This window comes from Hippopotamus amphibius, chromosome 7, assembly GCF_030028045.1.
Source record: "Hippopotamus amphibius kiboko isolate mHipAmp2 chromosome 7, mHipAmp2.hap2, whole genome shotgun sequence".
NCBI lineage: Eukaryota > Metazoa > Chordata > Mammalia > Artiodactyla > Hippopotamidae > Hippopotamus > Hippopotamus amphibius.
The window spans coordinates 118411356-118421034 of NC_080192.1; positions in this window are offsets into that span (position 1 = coordinate 118411356).

The window sequence follows — 9679 nt, forward strand, 5'->3', positions numbered from 1 at the left end:
CAAAGGTCACACAAATCCTTTTGTTCTGGAATCCTGAATAAAGTAGAGGCTGTCTCTACAGATCATTTTCAACCTTGATCTAGGGCAAGGTGGAGAAAGCTGAAAGAAACTAATAATAAGCAGAGAAAAAATATTTCCTGAAATTCCTTAATGATGTACTTAGAATGTAGGAAGTTAAAGCTGCGAGGGACCTGAGTGATCCTCTCATTTAATGCTTTTTTTTTTTTTTTTTTTTTTTATAACTGAGGCCCAGAAAAGGTAAGAACCAACTCTAGAACCCAGGCATGGTAGTTCAAAGACAATGGACTGCCTAGCATCTAGTGGGATGGTGCTTAGCATGGGAGAAAAATGTTTTTTCTTATGAAACAGGAATACCTGAGCAGAAAGGACTTTACACAGTGGCTGCATGGCTTTGGTTAAACCTTTTGCAATTGCTCATCCCATAGTTGAGATCTGGCATTTTTGCTTCTTGATGATGCTTGCCATTAGGCTTATTAAGGAATCTATCCCATGTCAAGGTGACAACAGCTTCAAAGTTGAGGGAGGCAGAAGCAGCTCAAGCTGCCTGAAGAAAACAACCTCAGAAGAGAGTAGTTTTCCCAAATACTCATGAGGCATCGCCGTATGAAGCTGTGTTCGTAATACATCTGCATTGGTTTCCTTACAGAAAGATACACCAGGTTTATTCTGAGGCCTTGTATTCCCTCTGGCTGCAAACTCCCCAAGGTGGCTGTATCTCAGTTTAAGCTGTGAGGCCTTAGAGTAAGTAAAAGTGTATTCCTCGAAAGTATCAACACAGATTCTCACAGAAACTAAGTGGATGGAATTGTTCTACGAACTACCCCACCTTCCCTTCAGAACTGAAGATGGGCTGCCGTATCCTTGCCTAGAACTTTTAAAGAATGGACTTCAGTGGATTGTGAGGTATGAGATAGCAAACCATAAAGATTATAACCAAGTATCTCAGGCATGAAAGACTTGTGACCTACAGGTACAAGGACAGGAAGTGTAAAAAACATGCTCAGTTTTCTGTATCCTGAATGCCATGAGTGAAAATTGAAATGACTTAAACCCTGTTTCCAGACAAAAGTTTTATGAGGCTAGCTCAAAGGTGTGTCTCCTAGAATCACTGAGAAGAGACAGAGTTTCAAGCTTAGGCAGGGCAGAGAGCGACAGAAACGTGCCCAGGAAAGAGCATTACAGATTTCCATGCTTTACCAACAAGTCCGCTACCCCTACTCCCGACTGCAAGGGGTCTTTCTCTGTAGCATTTTCTACTATGAGCAGCCTCCTGGCATTTTCAGTTTACATAGCCGGATGTATAATTCAGTGGCTCATGGGGAAAGCTGAATATTAGGCTATTCGTATTAAATCATCACACAAAACTTTCAGCAGAAATCCATCCAATTGTAATTTCTCTTCTTGGGCACAGATGAGAGGTTGCCCCCAAATATATGAGTCATTCTCCACCTTAGTTTTTCAATTTATCAACTTTATCAGTGGTGGGGCATTTCAACCCACATCCCTGACTTCCATGTCTTTCCTCTAAGCATCACTCAAGACCACCTCAACTGTCCCAGGATGAGCCCCCAGAAGCCCCGTTGGCTATCTCAGCAAATGTGAGTTCAGATAGTTTGTCCCAGCACACGTAGTCTACTTTAAAAATCTGTGCCTTGATTTAAAACAAAAGGGGAAGTAGTCAATGAATGCTTTCAACTCCATCATACGCCCTTTGTGTCCATAAGAGACTATTTTGTGTTCAAAACCAGGGACCAACAGGGGATCAAATGTACCATACACATCACCCCCAAGGCCAACTCAGTTGTAGTATAAATAGCTTAGAGGATGGCCTAATCCAGGTCAGGTTTAGGGAGTGAGGACCTTCTGCCCAGAGATCATCTCCCCCAAAAGCAGTGCATTAAATCTCATACTTTCTCCTCTAGTCTGTTTCATTTTCTACTTCACTCTGAATGCTTAGGACTCAGCCCCCTCATAAGTTGTGAGACCACCTGCCTTGGCCAAAGTCACAGCTAGAGTTTCTTTTTCACAGTGTTCTTCAGAGACAGACCACTTATCAAAACACAGGATGTTTTTTCAACAAGGATCACTTCTAAGAAAGGGCTAGTTTTCACAGCTGGTATTTGACTTGCTTTACTGCCAATAAAATGGGGTTGGAGTGAGCAGCATTTGGCAGTCTCTTCCTGGTCCTTTTAGCTTATTAAAAAGCGCCTTCTTCATTTTCAGCCTTAATGAATCTTTATTTGTTTGGTTTCCCCGCTCCCCCCAACCCAATGATTTTTCTGGTCTGCCCAGCATCCTCTGAGAAGAGTGACCAAAAGCCAAGTTAGAGTGACTCCCTGCCCCCAATCCCACTTCCTGTTCTCAGCCTCTGCTCCACACACTAGGCTTCCCCCCCCCCATCCCCCCAGGGTTTGGTTCAAACTATGAACCTCCAGTATCTTGATAGGCATGTCTGTGTTGGGCCCTTCTCACCCCTCACTGGAGTTAATACAATATAAAGCATCTCTGGATTTATAGCTTGCATTTGGCTTGGTCAGTGCAATCATTCTCTGCCAAGGGAAATATCAGCAGGGGACAGAGACTAGTGAGAGAATCAAACAAACATAAGTTTACCCCTTACCAAACCAGAAAGCAAACCTGCCATCTGTGCCTACATAGCCTTTCGCAGGAGGCTTGGAAGAAAATTCTCTCGACTTCCGAGTTGGCAGTTCCACACACGTGGCAGAGGTTCCTGTAGCTTCCTTTGAGTAAGAAGCTCTCCGAAACCTTGCAGAATTAGAAGTTACCCTCTGAATAACCTATGCATTCTCTCCAACTCTCAGTGTTTTAAGAAGAATTCATTATAATTAATTCCCCATTCCCTCGTCTTTCTTCCTGCAAAAGTTCACCGCGGGGCTGGCTCAGCCCCAGTCATTAACATCCTCTTCATCTTCGGCTCTTTTGCCCGAAGTTCTCTTTTTCAGGCATTGTTTCCTGGGCCAGCTGCGGTCTCTGAAGCTTTTATGTCAACTTTTCTCCGGCTCCTGAACTTTGCTTCACTTGGCTTCATTTTCTGAATACATTTTTGTCTGAGATGGAATGAGAGTTCTAGGAGGGGAAGAGCTGTTCTCCCAAAGCTGTGCCCACTCCTGAAAAGTTGACCAATTAACTGAGTTCCTTAGGCCTAAAAGCAGTTTTATCCCCAAATAATGAAAAACTGAGCAAAATATACGACTCCAAGGGGACTGTGTCTATGTGCCCTTTGCTTCTCACCTGTAATAACAAAGAGTCCTCCAAAGGGGTCTCCATCCAAACTCCTTTATACACAACTTTCATTCAGTATTTGGGGGCCATCAAAGAGAGGCCAGGGGCACCCTGCAGTGAAACCCAAGAGGCTTCATGAAGACTCTGTGTGCTTTTCTTCCTGATAGAAATTCTATAACCTCTTGCCACATAAACCAAAAAAATTATACCAATCCTCTGTCCATCAAGCTTACACCATTTCTCTGAGAGACAGACGCTTCCTTCCCCAGGAAACGGCACAAGCCTATACAGGTGGGTCCTGGTCTATGTAAAGATGACACAGTTTTTCCCTTTTGGCAAATCCCTGACCTGTGTTTGGATCTCTGAGTGGCCAGATTCCTGTGAATCTTCTTTAGTCTTTTATTGGTGTCCATGGCTTCCTTCTGGTAGAACTTCTCGGAGGTCTCCATGCTGAAAACTCTGCTGCGCTCTTGGGAACATCACCACTCAGAAGCCGAGGGATATTGTCTCATTTTTCTTCCCTCTGCTGGCACTCACAGCAACATACGCTCCCTTCCCCCACCAAGAGTCAGCCTTCTTCCCTGATGGGCAGATGGATTCATTCATCCTTGCAGTTTTGGTACCACCTCATAGGGTGCATTGCCCTTAGTAGGTCCTCAGTAAGTGGCTCTATGGAATCAGGTAAAAGGCCACTTTTGGTTCCTGAACAACCAACACAAAAAGAAATAGACACAAGCGTGATTTACTCTCATGCCTCATCAACTCCATTTTAGTCCTCTCCGCAATTCCTTGCTAACACTTCCAAGGAGCCAGGACTCTCAAAGAGTTTCCTCTCGGTTTCTCATAGACTCTAGAATTTTCTCTTTTGCACTCCACAATTCATTACCAGAGAGATGCTCGTGCCTCGGAGCAGATGTATTAATGGCTGATGATAGTTTAATTCTGCTATATCAGTTGCATTTTATCTGACATCTGCATATAAAGACAGAACTAATGGAGAAAGTTTAGGTACCACTAGGATCCACTGAGGAAGTTCCTTTTGATCAATGGTACTTATCACCAAAAATATCAGTATTATCCCTTGGAAGCTTATCTCCTCAGCTTGTGTACAACTGGATAACTCAATACGCTCTGATATTTGCACACAAGTATTCCAGGATTCTGTCTACACAGTTCAAAATTGTGCAAACAGTTGCTCCCATTGACAAAAACCTGTCAAACCAAGAAGCTGAGGAAACCGGCCAGATGTTAGCAGCTCTGAGGCAAGCTGTGTAGTCGATGATGAGCCAGTCAGGATCAGACCAAGATCCAGGAGTCCAGGACTTGCTAGAGGCAGCAGAGAGCGCATCACCCCTTCTCCCTAGGAATGCCATCTTCACTCAGCTTCAGGGACCGTGCTTCTCAATCTTCTTTTTTTCTCCTCATCTTCCCTCATGTATCTGTGAAAAATGCTCTTATCTTAACAGTCTATACTAGCCTCCAAGGGCTGCCATAACAAATTACCAGGACCCAGTGGCCTAAATCAGCAAAATTTCATTTTATCACAGTTCTGGAGGCCTGAAGTTCAAAATCCAGGCACCAGAAGGGTTGGTTGCTTTCGGAGGCTCTGAAGAAGAATCTATGTCATACTTCCCTCCTAGCTTCTGGAAGCTGTTGGTAACTCTTGGTGTTCCTTGGCTTAGAGCTGCATTAATTCCAGTCTGCACTTTTTGTGGGTATACGGTATGTGCCTTTTGCTTTTTCATTGTTGGAATGTGCTCTCTTTAATTAAAAACTTAGCATGAGGATTTCCCTGGTGGCACAGTGGTTAAGAATCTGCTTGCCAATACAGGGGACATGGGTTCGATCCCTGATCCAAGAAGATTCCCACATGCCTTGGAGCAACTAAGCCTGAGTGCCATAACTACTGAGCCCACGTGCTGCAACCACTGAAGCCCAGACACCTAGAGCCCATGCTCCGCAACAAGAGAAGCCACTGCAATGAGAAGCCTGTGCACCGCAATGAAGAGTAGCCCCCGCTTGCCACAGCTAGAGAAGGCCTGCGCACAGCAGTGAAGACCCAATGCAGCCAAAAAAAAAAAAAAAAAGCATGCATTTGGGCTGCAGGGACCATGCCATCCTCCTCTGATCCCAGGTGCTTCCAGCAAGGTGCTTGGGCTACACCCAATAAAGAACATTGTTTGCTTAGATACATGTTGGTTGGCTCTGTCTAGGTGATGCAGATTTAGTCATGTCAGGTTTACACTGGACCAGGCATCTTTCTCTGGAAACCAAAGCCTGGTGAGGCAATGGACATCATTCACATTCAGGGGTGTGCTGGGGCCAGCTTGCATTGCCTCCTGAGGGCCAATTGTGCACATCTCTTCTAAACTCTGTATTCAGTGGCATCACATCAATAGCTTGAAATCAGTTATGTCAGAAGTATTTTCAATATGGAAATTGGCAAACTCTACAAAGCGGGGCTCCACCCCCACCGTGCCTCTAGAGAGCCAGCACGCCACTGTTGCTCAATTCAACTCAACGGTCGGTTCTCGGTCCTTATCCTACCTGACATCTGGACATGATCACACAGTTGGTCACTCTCTCTTTTTGAGAGCACTCTCTTTGCTCAGCTTCCAGGAGAACATACTTCTCAATCTGCCTCTCTCATTCCTTCTCTTTTCTCTGATATCTCAACATTGAGTGACCCAGGAATTTTGATCCTGGACCTCTTCTCTTCCCTTCCCCACCTTCACTCATTCTTTGGTGGTCTTATTCAGTTTCTTGTCTCTAAATTCCACCTGTGTGCTGAGGACTTCAAAATGTATATTATTACCAGTTTGGACTTCTCTGAGTTACAGTCCTGCATACCAAGTTGCCTACACTGTATCTCTACTTGGAGATCTAACAGACATCTCAATTCAGAAGATGCCTTAGAGGACTTGGGCGGGGAGGATGGGGGGGGACTCGAGGGTGGGGGAGTCAAGGAAGGGAGGGAATACGAGGATATGTGTATAAAAACAGATGATTGAACTTGGTGTACCCCCCCCCAAAAAAAAATTAAAAAAAAAAAATAGGTAGAATGGAAGCCCTGATATTCCCTCCGAAAGTTGCTCCAGCTACAGCTTTTTTCCATCTCAGTTAATGGCAGCTTCATCCTTGCAGCTGCTCAGGTCAAAACACTTGAAGTCATGTTTGACAGCACTGTCTCTCACAACCTCACATCTAATCCACCAGCAAATCCTAATGGCTCTGCTTTCAGAATCCATATATCCGGAATCTGACCACTTCTTATAACTGACCATAACCATTCTCTGGTCTAGATTTCTGCAACATTCTTCTAATTGCTCTCCTGTTTCCACCTTGCCTGCTTACAGTCTCTCAGGTGGAGTGAAAGTTCCATTCATCACAACGGGCCACCGGCCCTTACTGAGCTGACCCTTGCAGCCTCTCTGACCTCATCTCCTACTGACTCCACCACAGGCACAGGGGCCGCTCCTGGTTTCTACCACCCGTCATGGATGCCTCCACCGCAGGCTTGTGCACTGCTGTTTTTTCTGCTCTCCCTGCGACGTTGCTAAGCTTGCTCCCTCACCTCTTTCATGAACAGTCTCAAGCATCATTTGATTCTTAGTTAGGTCTACATTGATCATTGCATTTTGCAAAAAACAAAACAACAAAAAAAACCAAAACACAACCCTCCCCCCAGAAAAACAACAGTAGCAAGAACAAAAAGGCGGGTCTACCCAGGGTACTCTCCATCTCCCACTCCCTGCTCTATTTTTCCATTGTGCTTATCATCTTCTAACACACAGTATCACTGACTTTATTTTGCTTATATCTTCTTCTTACTTCTAGAATGTAAACTCCATGAGGGCAGGAATTTTTTGTCCACTGGGTTCACTTTGCATCTCCAGGGCTTACAACGGCCCTGGTACAGTGGGTTCTCACTATTCATGATAGTTATGCTCTGTAAAGCTGCCACAAATACTGAAGTAGCAAATCCTAAATGATTGCTTCTAAAAGAAATACAAAGTTTGGTTCCTGTGAGCCTCTGGTTAAAACATTTTTGCCAACTGACCAATATATAACCTTGTTGTGTGTGTGTGTGTGTGTGTGTGTGTGTGTGTGTGTGTGTGTTAAAAGACATCTTTTTTTTAAATAAATTTATTTATTTATTGGCTGCGTTGGGTCTTCGTTGCTGCACAGGGGCTTTCCCTAGTTGCCGCGAGTGGGGGCCACTCTTCATTGTGGTGCATGGGCTCCTCATTGTGGTGGCTTCTCTTGTTGCAGAGCACCGGCTCTAGGTGTACGGGCTTCAGTAGTTGCGGCACATGGGCTCAATAGCTGTGGCTCACGGGCTTAGCTGCTCTGCGGCATGTGGGATCTTCCCTGCCCAGGGATCAAACCTGTGTCCCCTGCATTGGCAGGTGGATTCTTAACCACTGTGCCACCTAAGAAGTCTTAAAAGACATCTTATTTAACATATATCATTGCTTCATTAGCATTGCACTCACACCAACAGCACTATAACTCGTGCCCGAACAAAGCTTAGGTAACACAGGTATTTTCTCTGTAAGAGACATCACAGCCTTACTATGCTTATGGGCATGAGACAGTGCTTTAGCACTACACTTGGAGGCCATTTTAAAGAGTGAAATCATCAACAAAAAGTACAAATGTGAAAACATGGTACTAAATGGACCCTGAAAGGACGCTTGTTTACAATATGAGAGGAGGCAAAAAATAAGGGAGGCAAAGTATTGCCTTGTTCGACCTCATCTGTCCATGTGCAAATCAAGTGACTCAAATTTTTCCCTGCTCTGTGCATGAGTGTAAATGACTGTGAAAGCAATGTGAATATTGATTTGGGAGTTACAAACACATTTTAGTGTGTAGATGAATTTGCAAATATAGAATACATGAATTACGAGTTTCGGCTGTATATGCTCAGCGTGTGTTTTTTGAGAGTATAAACTTGAACTTCTGGCATCATCAGACATGTGGCCTCTAGAAATCTTGGGATTAAAGATCTGTAGGGCCTCTACTTGGTGTATTTTGGGTAGTTTCTTAGAGCTGCATGTCTTAAAGTCTTTTCCCCCTATTTCTCTTTAGCCTGGTGTGAAAAGCCCACCAGAGGATTCACTCCCTGGGGATTCAAAACATCCTAGTTATATTCAACATGTGTTGTAAATGATTAGGGCCAGGAACACAAGAAGGCGGGGAGAGCTAGGGAGGAGAGAAGAGCAAACAGCACTTCCTCATTTGTATTCAATACATTAGCAAGTGATGGGGGGCAGACTGTATTTCCCAAAGATGGCCAATGTCTCCCATCCCACATACCCTTCCATAGGGTGAGCCCTCTCATCAAGACAGTCTATTTTCTTTTCCCTGAAATCCCAGTGGGTTTATGATTATTTAAACAGTAGAGTAGGCGAAAATGACACTATTTGTCTTTTGGATCATAAAAAATGATGCATTTTCCTCTTTATTTGTTAGAATATCAGCTCTTAAGAGTCCTGAGTTTGACTCCCTGAGGCCACCATACTGTGAGCAAGCCACCACATGTGGAGAGGCCATGGGAAAGGGCTTGGTCATCAGTCCTAGTTCTTTGAGTCATATTAGCTTAGGAACCAGACATGTGAGGCAGGGAGCCAAGAGATGACTTTAACTCCCAGCCATTGAGTAATCCCCAGTCTTTGAATCCTTCCAGCTGAAGCTCAAGACATTGTAGAGCAGAGACAAACCATTGCTACTGTGTCCTGGTTGAATATATCTAACCCACAGGATCTCTGAGCATGATAAAATGGTTGTTTTAAGCCACTGTATGTCTTGGGGGTAGTTTGTTTTACAGTAAGTGACAGGAACAGACGGTTATTAAAATCACTGGTATTGCTGAGCCAGACTTTGAGAGAGGGCAACACAGTATATGCATATTTTGAGTGAGTGCATCATCTGGCATATGCTACAATCAACGACACAGTTTTGCATGCTACTATCAACTACTGGAACCATTCAAATTGCTGCAACATTGTTGCTTCTCTTTAGCTTGCAGCAATCATCAACACTTGTTTGATAAACTTCCATTGAACACCTACTGTGGGACAATTTTAAGAACGGGACTTACAGTAATAAACAAGAAGCTCTAGTGGGCAAGAAAGATGGTAAATGCTATAAAAAACAAATAAACCTTGTCATGTTTAAGGCCATAAAATCTGATGGAAGGGAATGTGGGCATGAGACGAGGCTGAAGAGCTGAGCAGAAGCAAGATTGTGAAGGGTCTTTAGGCCGTGGGAAGAGGATTGGACACTCTTGAATTCAGTGGGAATCCATTGAAAGGATGACACGATCGTCCACCTTTTGATAAAGTACTCTGGGTGAACTAGATGGAACAAGAATAGCTATAAGGAGACTCATCCAGGCAAAAGATGATGG